This window comes from Anopheles coustani, chromosome 3 (genome assembly GCF_943734705.1).
Source record: "Anopheles coustani chromosome 3, idAnoCousDA_361_x.2, whole genome shotgun sequence".
NCBI lineage: Eukaryota > Metazoa > Arthropoda > Insecta > Diptera > Culicidae > Anopheles > Anopheles coustani.
Window position 1 is genome coordinate 66,994,305 of NC_071288.1, and position 13,954 is coordinate 67,008,258.

General features: G+C 42.3%; 1 protein-coding gene across 1 annotated transcript in view; it reads right to left on the reverse strand.

Moving 5' to 3' along the window:
- The window catches only part of LOC131260807 (uncharacterized), a 65,212-nt gene that overhangs the window by 4,776 nt on the left and 46,482 nt on the right, over positions 1 to 13,954 (reverse strand). The gene's annotated exons all lie outside the window — the stretch shown is intronic.

The window sequence follows — 13,954 nt, forward strand, 5'->3', positions numbered from 1 at the left end:
TTTCCGGATGAACAAGTTCAAAGCACGCTGTGTGGGTTGTTTTGGCGTTCAAAGGTCTTTTCGCGGCTTGTTGAAAGATTTCTGTAAGGGAATCTTCTAGTTACAGCTTCTCTAGAATGGTGGTAATTTGCTTACATTTCATAGAAACCTTTTTATATCGATCCTGATTTGGTGATATCGTATTCTTGAATGTTTGAAATTTTTCGATTACAACACTCGATTGCTTTGATGTTTTGTTTGATCCAACCTCCTCTCTAAGGCAGTAGTGCACACCCTTGGTTACAGCTTTCATCAAGTTCGAATGTGGAACTCCAGTTATTTGATCCCGGCGCACAAAACGGGGTTTGTTCACCTAGGGAAGGTATAATGGTTTGAACGATACACGCTTCTGTGTGCGTCGTAAAATTTATTCAACCGTAACAAAGTCAAAGTTGTTGGTGATTTGGATAAAAGACTACACAAAAATCGTATGACAAACGCAACCATAAGCTGGTAGGCAATTGAGTTGCTGCAATTTAGATGGTCCTTTACTGCCTGCATTATATAATTTAAGAATTGCCGTGTTTGTCGAGGTTTCTCCAAATTACTGAGCTATGGAAGTGTGCCTTTGTTTTCTGAGCGTTTGCATTAATATTAGAAGAAAATGGCATTTTCACAAATCGTATAGACTTACGAGACAAAGTTAATGAACCACTATGCATGTTTTGAATGTTTTCATTTGCCTTAACAGCATGACAATTTTATTTTAGTTAGGTAGAGTTGAACCGGATATTTCGTTTTAAAATGTAATGAATGTAGTCTATTCAGGCGATGTCTTAGTAGAAATGCATTCATCACTATCCCTCCGGCAATTGTTTTATGCATAATGATTAGGAAGACAGAGACCAACGCGATAAGCAAGTGAAAAATACATGTTGCTTCTTAACAAGATTTGAAACAGGTTCAACGAGTGTTAGTAAAAACTTTTTTCGACGTAATTTAAAGGAAAGCATCTTTGGAGGGTTATTATTATTGTTGACGAGTTTAAACGAAACTTCTAATAATAAAACTAATAATAATTTAAGAAAATAGCGTCTACTTGAGGCGAACATTAATTGAATTAGAAAACATTTGTCATAACGACCGAAAATATGAAAACTTTGACAAAAAAACAAGTAATGTCAAAGATTCTGAATTGTTGGTACTTAGTCAATTTCTTAGTCAATTCTTTTCCCCTTTTTGGATTATACGAGGGAAATATAACCTGTTTCCTATGGAAGAAAGCCGGTATGCCACATGTGGTATGTTAAATCAGGTCTTCCAAAATCGTTGAACTCTTCCGTCCGCGCAAAAGCCATGCGAGGAAAGCTCAATGCCAGGGGCCAAGGGAAATTTATCGATCGAGAGAGAGAGAGAGAGAGAGAAAGAGAAAGAGAAAAATCACGTGCGCGAATGTGATGAGCCTTTTTCTAGGTCAAAAAGCGTAAGTTGTCTGGCGTTCACTAATCATCCCGGCACGCGTCATCGTCTCTCAAGAGTCCGTAACCGCGCTGGAGTAGGTCGGGAATGCCGCCGAAGTTTCCACGTTCGGTTTCATTTCCCTTTTTTAACGATCAAACGCATCCGACGGGCTGAAGAAGCTGAAGGATGCTCGGACACCGATCGTCTGTTGCCGGCGGTGATGGATAGCCAACCATGTGGATGCTTTTTCCCTCCACTTTATCGCGAAGCGCCTTGAGCAATCGCGGTAAAAGGACGTGCCAACGCAAACGAATCGCTTCTTTTTTGTGAAAAAGGCACCGACTTCTAATGACCGTCAAACGGCGATCCGAGGGGATCGCTTCTCACTAACCGACATTCGTTTGAATGATGAGATGGACGCAGAGGCGCGCAAAAACCAAACTCTAGTACAACGTCTTCACGTGGGGTGAAGACGCGATCGCCTCTGGATGGTGCTGTGTGCAATTTTCGGACAGGTTTAGCAATAAATCATCCAACCATCTCACTTTCCTGCCGGCGGTTTCGCTTTCTTCCGGCGCAATAAACTTTCCTCGTCGAGCTGCGCATGTTCTGTAGAAAGCTTAAAACGGGACCAACGCGTACCGAGCTCTTCGAGAGAAGATTTCCAATTCCTCCGGAGACAGAAGGGATTTTTGACAGTTTATTTTATTTGAAACCTTTTTCTGGTTGTTAATTTAATCCAAAAAACCAGATGGCACACGGTAGGTGGAATTGTTTTTCTACCATTTAGAGTTCAGCAAACATAAAATAGGACGACGTTCAAGAGAACGTTACTATCTTCAGATTGATTGCAAGAAAAACGTTGTTAAGACAACCGTCGAGGATCGCACACTTGAAGCAGGTCAACGTCGAGTTTGCCCGGCCTGTTTATGCATGCGAAAAACCTTAACGATCCTCCTCCAGCCACGACTGTGATGCCGAAGCAAAACATTGATCTTGAGCAGCTCGAGTGGTGGAGATCGCTTAAAATTTATAATCACCAAAGTCGAAACTGACCGGAGCTTCCCAAACAAAACAGCTCATGGCGGTTCGGGGGTGTTGTTTCGTTCCATGCCTTAAGAGTGATTAAAACTGGCGGAAAGGTTATGCGAAATTTAACCCCCACGGTCGTACATAAACTCTGAGTGGTGCAGCTCCGGTAGCATCCGTTAATAGCCAGGAGGACGGGGGTTTTATGGCCGTATCGCTATCGCCGTTTTAACGACGGTTTAATCATATTTCATATACGTTTCGAGCGGGTTTCCAGCACTCCATCGGTTTTAACCTTTGCCCAGTGTTCGAGTACTGCCATGTTATTGTTGGTGGATGGTTTAATTCTAGCCGATTGGTTCGTAGCGCCAATTGACCCAGCCGGTTTCTACTATGGTAGTAAAATTAATGCGTTGCCATTTTAAGGATAGTTGTTTTTTATTAAAGGAAAGCAAATCTTTCTCGTTCTTTCCATGCACATGGTGCATGGTTAAAAACGGCGTAGTAAAACATGGGGCCCTGCCGTTAGTCACTGGATTTTTTTACGCGATTTACTAACGATGTTTACAGATGTAGACAGGCCCGTTAATTTGATCTCCTGTACCAAGGACAACATTTACGAGCCAAAGCATCGAAAAAGTCAACGAGTTTGGCCAACGGGGATGTTACTCCAATGCAGTGGCTCTGCTTGTCGAAGGTAGTAAGATAAATTATGCGCTTCAATATTGATAAGACTTCATTCAGTTATTTATTAGCTAATAACATGTTGAGCTGACAAAAATTTAAATTTAAATAAATATGGTGGACCATCTTCAACATTCTACTTTGAAGAATATTATGTTTTAATTTATCTTTAAGTGAATCCTGGGAAATTTCCATATATTTAAATGTTTATTTTATACTTTATTGAACACAATTTTAATTTCGAGCGCAAATTGAAAACAACGACGATAAAATCTCGTAAGAGATTCCTCCGGTCAGAAATTACTCCTTTGATCTATTTGCTTCGGACAGCGATCGCGGGTAGCACACGCCAACTTTAAACCGACCATCTGGTTTCCATTTCGATGGCAGAATATCCAGAACGGGACGGCGGGCGCAGAAGATGAATCGCCACGATCACCTTTTCCCTGAACGGAACACCACCAAGTGGCGAAAAGGGCAATCGGCGTGGCCGTCACGTCCACTAGAAACACTTGACGGGACTTGAAATCTGGAGCGGGAAACGCGATTCGAATCGATGCAAATCTTAGTTCCCAGCGAGTTTACAAAACACACCAATCCCCTCTCCTCCACACCCTCATTGCTTCCAGCGGCTTTGTTTGGCTTTTCCGACGGAATCGATCCGATGTTCATGCGCGATCAGATGGATTCGGGCCTTGCGGTTTGGTGGACCGCACGCCATTGCTAGATGGATCCGGGAGTAGGAAAGTTGACTCAATAAAATAAATTATAAACGAGGTCACACATACAATTTCCATTAAGCGCAGTGGGTGCGGTGGGATGGGGGGATGGGGGTGGCATCTGTGTGTGCATTCGCATTTTTGGCGTATTTTCAAAATAAATCCGAATACGTCGGACAGATACTTTAGGGAATAATTTGAAAATGGAACCGCCTGTGATTTAAATTGGTTACGTTGATCGATCTTTGTTTGACAGTGTACCATTTTTTGGACGTCCGTTTATGCTGCTTTATATCATGATATTTAGAGTTTTTATAAATAGGATCCATAAGAAATATCATTAGAATTGTTTTCTGTTTAATGTAAAATTTTAATTTGTTCTTTTAAATCTTCTAAAAACTGAAATACTAAATTGAACAATTGAACAGAACAAGATCACTAATAAAGAATCTTATTGCACATCATCTAGATGAACTTCTAAATGAACTAGAATATTATTAAATTGTGTTCTATGGTAGTAATTTACCAAAATTTTAAACTTTTTTTAAAGAATTGTTGTTAGTTTATGATATTTTTTAGTTTAGATTGGAACTGAGGCAGAATAGTTTTCTTGAATTTTGTTTTAAGTTCATTGAATATTTTAAATTGATCAAGAATCCTCAAAAAGAGTCATAGGCAAATGTGTACATTTACAGTGCATAATTTTTGTTGTGCAATTTAATAGAAGCAATAATTTTAAAAATCACTATCATTGCCACATGTTTAAGTTTATCTTTCGAATTAAGTATTTCGAAAATAATAGTTTTATATGCTTCAAAAGTTTTTACTTTTAGAAGAAATAGTATACTGCAGTCGTCTTTTCCAAACACACATTCACGTATTCCGCAGCCGTCTCCATGCCTGCTGCACGTACGTAAAAACCTCATCGGTTTGCACTCGCTGTGACGTTGGCAAGCCACAAACACGAACGACCCCCCGCCGGCATGTTTTGCCGATCGGTCACGCGATGTGCAAGTGTAATCATACACCCCCGACACACACGGTTCTCGCGTGACGGGCTCCACACCACCGAATTGCATTTCGCGACTCACGGGGAGTGGGTGCATTTCGGGCTCATGCGACAGGCGTTTAAGTTTTCGGATACGCGCCACGAATTCCCAATCCACGGTCACAACCGGCAGTCGAGCGATCGGAGTTGTATAATTATGCCACTTTCTCACACAGCTGCCTTTGGCTTTTGGGCAAAGGTTCGTGGGATCTCAACCGAAAGTCTGTCAGCTAGCCAAAGAAACTTTTCCCTTTGATCCACTCCAACGACGCGTGCAACAATATGTGTATTAATTTATTAAGCGACGATTGTTGGTTTTATCCTTCAAGAAACCGAGCTTTTTTTTCTTTCAGGAGGGTTGGAAAGTGTGGTAAAAAAACAATAAGCCCACAAATTTGTTCCCCGAGCCACCAGCATTTCGTGAGCGGCGGGCGTTCTTCACTTTAGCAAACTTCACCGATGCTATCCGTCCCAGTGCGAGCCGTCATCGCTGTCACTTTCAGTGGCAACGGTTTTGGCAAAAAAGAAAAGGAACATCTGAGATGAACCTTAAATTTTCTTTTTTGCACATACACAACCGGCTTAACGGATGCCGAAGAAGATGTATATAAAAGATGATAAAATAAAAACAAAAAGAAAAGACTCCGATTTTGTTCATCCGGGTGGTCTGTTAGCAGAAAATTAAATTGTGCTTTTCGTGAAGGAGAAAGTTTACGAGAAACTTGACCTTGGAGTTCTTTTTCTGCTGGCGGTGGTTTGTGGTTTAAGTTATGCGACAAACCTCTCGGGGATGTTTGAGCGATTGATCCATCACACAAGAACATTAAAAACAAACCAAAGGTAAAGGCAATGAAAAGATAAGTAATTTGGATTACTTGACAACGTCAAATTTGACATGATACTAGCCAAACAATTTAAATCGATTTAGTTTAGATTATGCAATCAATCAAACGTAATGTCGAAGCACAATGTGTCACGTCACAATATAAATGGTAAGTAAAACACGATTCACTCGTTATCGCATCGATTGAGATCGATTGGAAACGTTAGATCCGATAAAACGTTATCCGAAAGCTAATCGGTAAGAACGAAACTGAACTATTTAGAGTTATTGTCAAAGTTCATAACTCTGTACACCCAAACCCAAACTATCGCCTAAAAGGTGTTACAGATACAAATATGCAGCACATACACACATTCATAAATCAAAAGACACTGCCCTTACGTGACCAATTTCCAATTTCCATACTCAGGCAAAGTAATCCGTTCGATGTAAAGCCCGGAATCGTTCGAACGTGATAAACGTGCCTTTCGTAAGGTGTTATTTACACTGGAGCATCGCTTTTGATAACACGAACAAACTAGTTCACCAGGGACCGTACGCAAAAGATACTAGATTAACTAACTAGAATATACACATACTCCTTGGATGAACTTCACGAAACAAAAAAGATTACCTGCTTGGGTCAAAGGTATCGAAAGTTTGGACCGGAAAACTTTGCAAATAAATCACACACGAACTGCACGAAATTGGAATCACAATTGGAATCACGAAACTGTTTTTTCCCCTTAAGACTTTTTTGTTAATAGATGTGCATCGAGTTAGCTCACTCGACCGACTGATGGTCGATGCCAAGGTTTTGGGTCTATTTATTCCCGGAGCGATGGACCAGGATCACGAAACCCTTTTGGGTCCTGGTCCCATCCGCCAGCAGGATACACAGGACGATGACGATGCCGAGACGTCAGCGCAAGACAGAACACGTTGGCGATGATGCCGTTACACCCTCTCTGCGCATCATCGGACACTGAGCCGGAGGGGACGGCGGAATGTTCGACCGACCCACTTAGGTGGTGGAAAGGAAAACCCACACCATCGAACTTTGGTTGGCGAAAAAACAAAAAAAAAAGGAAGAAAAAATACAAATGAAACAAACGTTCGATAGGGCTCTCAAGAATACGGGTTGTATTGGCCAACGGAAGAAGGTAATACGAAACAAAAATGGAAAATTTCTAAAACTATGAAATAAGGGCTGCCAAACTTTCTACTTGTCCAACAAAAGGGCATGGATATTTCGTTGGAAAAATAAGGAAAAAAATGTCTTGCGTCATGTCGCATTGTCTCTATTGTCGCAGGAGAGCTTTCTCCTGCCCCGGACGTGCCCCGAACAATTATCATTAGAAATCCACATTTGACCCTTTTTCTGCATTCTTGAAGGTCCTTATTTTGAGCCGTTTCCTGCACAAAAATGCATGCATTCGGAGGAGTAAGGTAAACAAACCACGTTGCACAAAACCATCCACCCAGGACACAGGATACACGAGGGGATCTTATCGTGCAGCAAAACCGTACACCTCTCTGGTGCAGAATAATTAGATAAACGGTTCATCACGCTGGCCGACCGAAAGGAAATGCCACCATAAAAAATGTGTACGTAACGTTAAGGGCCCAAATTGCCACCGGATGGAATCCTTTCACCCGCCGAGTAGGTCCCTCGGTGTGTTTTCTCACTCCTCCTTCTCCTACTCTTCGCTTTTGTTTCGGTTTAGAAAGTCATCGTTGCCAGCTAAACCCCTTTTTGGGATTAGCACACGCTGTGAGAAGCTAATGTTGTTAAACGGTTCTGTCATCGTTATTCGTCGACTTTTCACGTTCCAGAGAGGAGAGAGCGAGATTAAGCTGTTATGTTTATCAATTTTGAAATATTGTGTTAACTCATTTAACAAGAGAGAAAAACATGGTCAGTACCAAGAAGTTTAGAAATGGTAACAAAGAAAAAACACCGGAGGAAACAGGTAAGGGATTACAGAATTGCAAAAATAAAAGAATGTGGAATGGAAAGACATCAAAAGTACCTTGGGTTAATACAACTTCAATGAGCAAGTGGACGTTTGAAAAAAATCACATGTTTATACAATAAATTAGAGAAATTCTGCGCAAACAATTAGTTGCTTCTGAATGTTGAAGCATTTCTAAGTATTGTATTTGAAATAGGTTTAAAATAACATGATTGCAAAAAGAGTACTACACACAAATCACATAATGTTCGTACCTTTCAAAATGATTACTCCATCACAAGGTAACCTTCATTAATACATCATAATTATAAAAAAAATAAAAAATGTACAAAATGAACCAGAACATAATTAAGAAAATTAAAATACTTTTAGCTATATTTGTAAAGGAATAAGCAAACGTTTAAATGTTGTTTTTCAATAAAAACAGCTTAGATCTAAATTGAACAAGAGAACACGTAACAGAAACTACAAACAAGTAATTTAAATGCAAAATGCATTCATTACATTTCAATGAATTTGCATAATTAAGTATGATCTGTTTTGGGAATCTTCTATTAATGATGTTAAAAAAGATCTAGGACCTATCAATGTCATATTTAATTCATTGCCTACATACTGGCAAAAATGCAAAGATTAGAAAAGAATTTTTTTTTTCCCTGACAACTTTGCATCTCTCATTGTGCTACAACTTTCCATCAGTCCCTGCGCAGTTGAACCATTCCGGATCTCGTTCCTGATGACAACACCACCTCGGCTAATTGACCATCAATCAAATCTTGCAAATGCCTCAGCCTCAAGTACCGCAAAAGGGTGCGCGCAATAGCAGCATGCTCATGCCACCAGTTTCGCCATCGCGGCTAATATACGCTAACTCATTCCCACAAAGAGTGCGACAAATTCTAGCGACCTGTAAATCAATTAAACACCAGCGCCAAAGCAATCGCCTGCCTTCGTTAGCGGTGCGGCAACCTTGGGCCGTTTGGTTGCTCCTCTGACAAGATTCATGGGAGGCTTTGCATGAGGCCACTACTCTTGCAGTCAACGATTCGTAATCGTCCATGGAGTGCTTGAAGATGCTCAGCAAGCCTACAGACCTCTCAGCTTTATGACTCAATGGAGCAACGGAGGCATTAACTTGTGTGCACCAACCAGCCGGAGTTAGGTACCGTGGTTTTCCGAGATCTTCTTATTTTTGTACATGATCAGTCCGTCAGATGGCAGGTTGACGATTTTCCAGGTTGAAGGTACTTTTGGCGCACCGTAGCTGACACAATTAAGCGGTTCTACTTCAGCTAGACCTATTTTAATACCTTCGTGAAGGTCAACGAAATCATATGTTGACCATTTTCACTTTGTTGCGTTTAACCAAAAGTTCGATCACCTTTGCTAGGGGAGTCATTAGCGGAAGGTGAAGCGGTCCAAATACTTATTCTGGGGGGGATTTCCCATTTAGATATTAAACCCCACGCGTTGACGTGTCTTAATGGTCTTCTACTGACAAGGGGGCTTCAGACCTAATGAGCCGCTATCTAGCCTATTATGGAGTGAATGTATGTGTGGTTGTAGCTGTTTTCATAGCACACATTAACTGGGGCGATAACGCGGGAGTTCAGTCCTCAATGGACTCCATCGCGGGTTGGACCTCACACACGAGCTAAACTTCAACCTACGATTGATGTCTGCAGTGGAGGTTCTCCATTCCTATAATTTACCGAACGAAACGAGCCCATCGTAATGGACCGAAATTTCTCGACCTCTAACAATGATGATTAAGATATATATTCGTCCACGGGAGAGAACACCCCTGGCAGAGGCCTACCGGGTGCGTTGGAAACTGTTAACGCCGAGATATAGGACTGGACGCTCAACGGACGGTCCCCGGTGTCTGACAGATGGTGTACCTGTTTATGGCGAGCGGTGCACGGATAACGGGCGTCCTGGCCCGGGCTGCTATGTCACACACCATTTACGACGGCGAGTGTGTGCAAGAGATTAGAACAAAAGACATTATAACCGCGCGGCAGAACGTGCCTCCTTAGGGGATGAAAACCCACAAGCCATAAAATTGGAACACGGTGCACACGAAACACCAGTCACTAATTGATGTGACAATAATAACGACCAGCTTCTACAGGAGCTGTAACGGTTGTCAGGTTTAAGTGTTTTTTTATGTCCATCGAATTGGCCGGAAGATGACCGCATGTAGTAGAACCTAGAGGAGGAATATTCTGACTTAAAACCGGGCTAGCTCAGATAAAGGATGTGTTTGACTAAAAGAAGTTATGTTTGAAACATCAAACCGCAAATGCATTCCCCGCCACTTGGAGAGGAATTTCTACGCCATGATCGGAACGCACGGATGCAAAACGATTTTGGAAGCGTAAATATTGCCCTCCGCCTCCTCGGCTCGCTCACCGAAACGTTGGAATATGCGAGGCCACCACAGGCCTAGCCGGTTGTTCAGTGTGGAGGCGTACGTCAAGGATCCCTACCTTTTTATGGCATGGAAGTTGACCGGTTAGAGGGGAGGAAGAAAAGAAGAAATGGCAGTTCGTTCGAGTTTCGGGGGCCAATTCATGGACGAAATGGATACGTTGTTTTTTCTTGCTCCCGCTATGGTCCAGTTCTCCAACGGAATGCAGTTTGAAACATTGCCGGTAGGTTGAACACTTGGAGCAAAAGAACTTTCCGACACGAAGCATCACTGTTGTTGGTGAGTCACTGCCATCGGAATGTTGATCCTCACGGAGGAATGCGTACCTTGGCGTTCGACCGAGAAGATCTAGAGGGTGGGATTCTATAGACGGATTATTCTGTTTCAAACTGGGTCAGAAGGTTAGCGGCTTAGGCAGGGTGTCTATCTTTAAATGCAATATTTATGGATAATAAATGTTGCTTGTTATCTGATGAACAACATATGCGCGTGTTGCGGAGTTTCTTTTAGAGACAATAAACTCATTATACATTCTCTTCTGTGTTAATGCATCAACCAAATTTCACTGTAAACAACGTGTAGAAAGTTATAAGAGATTGAAATCCTTATTGCCAAATCGCTCAAATTTTGTTCTAATTTCAAATTAAAATTCTGCAACACCAACAAGTCAACCTTGTGATAAAATGAAATGTTCATCAATGTTGTTCATGTTCATCAAGCTTCATCTTTAGGCGTAAGGACAGCATTAATTATTTAATAAAATGCCAAAAAAAGAGCTTAGTATAACTCACCAGCAGAAGTCTACATATCTATCCACACATTGCTTAAAATGACTCAATCTCGTCGAACAATGATCGATCGGTTATTAAACATCAAACTTTCCATTCCGCATTTCAAATCCTCCGCAAAAGACGCCAAGTTCGAGGAATCGGAAGGAAAGTGGCCCCTAAAACAAGCCAGCGCTTAGTTCACGACCAAGAAATTGTGTCATTCTTGTCAGATTTTTGCCCATTCCAGCCCGTTCGACCGCGTTACCTGAACGGACTTCTAAACGAACCGGCTCGGTCGGGCAAGTCGACCCCCGCGCTATGTCGTAAGACGGAGAGAAATTGAATTGTTCCATGTTCCAAAACCCGTCCTCTGGAGGGGGCGCATAAGTAGTCCACTCGCCCGGCCGGTATGTGTGTGTTTCGCGACTTCAGGTTTCGAACGCGATGATTGTTTGCGCGCGCAAAATCACCAATCACGTAATACCTATTCTCGGACCGCTCCTCCACCCTTCGTTAAATAATTCGCCTTCGTAGGGTTGTGTCCTTTTGCTGCGGGGTTTGTTTTATTGATGTGTGCCATTTCTCCTCCTCTGGCATTGCTTCTGGAGTTGATTGTTTTTACTGTGAACATGTTCCGATGGCTTACATTCGGCGATGGTGAAAGACTTGAATAAAACCCGGGCGAAAGCCAAGCGAACGTTCTCCTGCTGACCCCTTATGTTATCGGTAGTCGGTGCTCCCAGTGAGTGTTACCTGGAACAAGGATTACGGACCGGTCAGCCTCACGACAACACGGTAGCACACGGTGCGGACGCAGCTTCACCGGGGTCTTTTGAACCATAATGTTGTTGTGCCGCCCCGAGGGATTACCCAAAATGTTCCCATAAACAAACCGAAAAAGGACACATTCGGACTCGGGGTACGATAACCAGCGTGCGACGGAAATCTTCTAACCCCTGGACCCCGGGGGCGGGGGTGTACCAGCGTATGCACACATTTATGTTAATTCGCATGCTAAAACATACACCATAAACGTGCGGTGCGCGTACGACGTTTACCACGCTTACGCTCCGACGGCTATTTTTGCACACTATTATTCTTGGCGTGGTGCAGGCAAAATTGTGGAAGTGGAAAATATACCGCGCCGAACTTCGAGCAGCCGAACACGAAGAGCATATGGGATGCAGCACGACGGCTTTATGTTGTTTATGTTTGGCAACTCTCAGCGCGGTCTGTTTTGATTTGATTTGCCGCAAGAAGTAATACAAATGTGGCCCCATGTCTACGGTTACTTTCAAAGCCGCTTTCCACAGCAGCGTGAAGCATCGAGAGGGTGTAGGTTTATTTAGGCCTTTCCATAAATGATGGCGCATGCACTCACACTGCGAGCCAGAAATTGTGCCAATAATTGTATGCGTTAAATTTAGAAAAACATTCTAAAAAAACTTTATATTCAGCATCCCAAATTGCTTTATACTAATTCAGCTTCTAAAGTTGGTAAAAAATTATATTCATCATCCTGATTAAAGTTGTGTGATTCCAATTCAGATTCATGAATCCGAATGACTCTTTGCTTCATGTCTCTCAAAGATTTATTAATTAATTATGTTAAAAGAAGTAGTAGTAGAAGTAGCACAACAGTAATCCTGAACGCTATTCTTCACATATAGGAACATTTTACACCGAATGTCTAGCTAATATTAATGAAATGCAATGAACATCGATTAATTTAATACAGCTCAGAAGTTGCGTTTATTTTCAACAGCATTTACTTAATCAACTTTTATTCTTTTCATGTTTTTTGTGTTTGGAAGAAAGATGTGTGAATGAATAAATAAATGCTCAAACATTTGCATGGCCTCAAGATAATTTTACTTCGCTACTTTATTTTAATAGCGATATGTGGTTTCGTCTGTTTTAATTGCAAGTATTTCAAAACATAAACAAAATTCCCAAACAGAACCCGATTGCAAAAAAAAATATGTTCAACAGCATTTAAATGCGTGCGATGGATCGAAAAATGTCGAAAAGAGTTCATTTTTTCTCAAAATAATAAGGAAAATCGATATCAATTAACGCAAAACACAATGCAAAACAAACGGTCGTTAAAAATGGGAAACGTGCTATAAAAGGAAGGGCATCAAAATTGATATTTATTTGGCACACGATTTAGATTTATGTCACCTGCGACCATCATGTCCGTGACTGTTTGCCCAACCTCATGCCTTTATGCATTCTTTGGCTGTACAAGCCCGCCGGATTCAACTGTGGGGCGTGCTGCGGTATAAGTTGGCATGTCGTAAACGAATATTACTGGCAGAAAACCCCATATTCATGTATGCATCCGATGCACGCACGCCCCAGTCTCTCCGGGAAGGTGGCTCCATGCACATTGTGTATGCAGTTGCATGACGTTTTGCGAAGGGCTGATGGCAACGATCGATTGTAGAAGTGTCTTCCCTCCTTCTTCTGCTCCTCCTCCAATAAATCGCCTTGCCAAAGAGTCGACCTCTATCGAAGCGATCCGAAATCATCACGCACGCACACTCGATTGCACTTCTTTCCCTCGTCTTTACCGAACGATCGATCGAAAGAGGAGCTCATGTTTTTGGGATGTCGAGATTTGTTTTCACCCCCAATAAATCCCCCCCTGCACCAGCCCGCGTCCTCCCTCTCCGGGTTTACAGCAGATGGAGTTGTTAATACCGAAGGGTATATTTAATCCAATCGCATCGTTTAGGAGGCACTACAGAGGCATCATCATAACGAATGCCACAACACAACGCCACGAAGAATGTGCGCCTCTCTCCGGTGGGCTACAATAACAAGGGTTTTCTCCTCCGGTCCTCCGATTTGTCTGGCGGTGGATTTTATTAGGGATCATCCGGCGAGTGTGAGTACACGAGCGATTGTTTTGCTAGCCGACCTCAAAACCACTCGAAGCCCTTCCGACGTTCCACCAAAGCCAAGCCTGGGGGAGTTCGGGGAAGGTCTCGATTGCTGACTGCACTCCACGAAAAGGTCAGACACG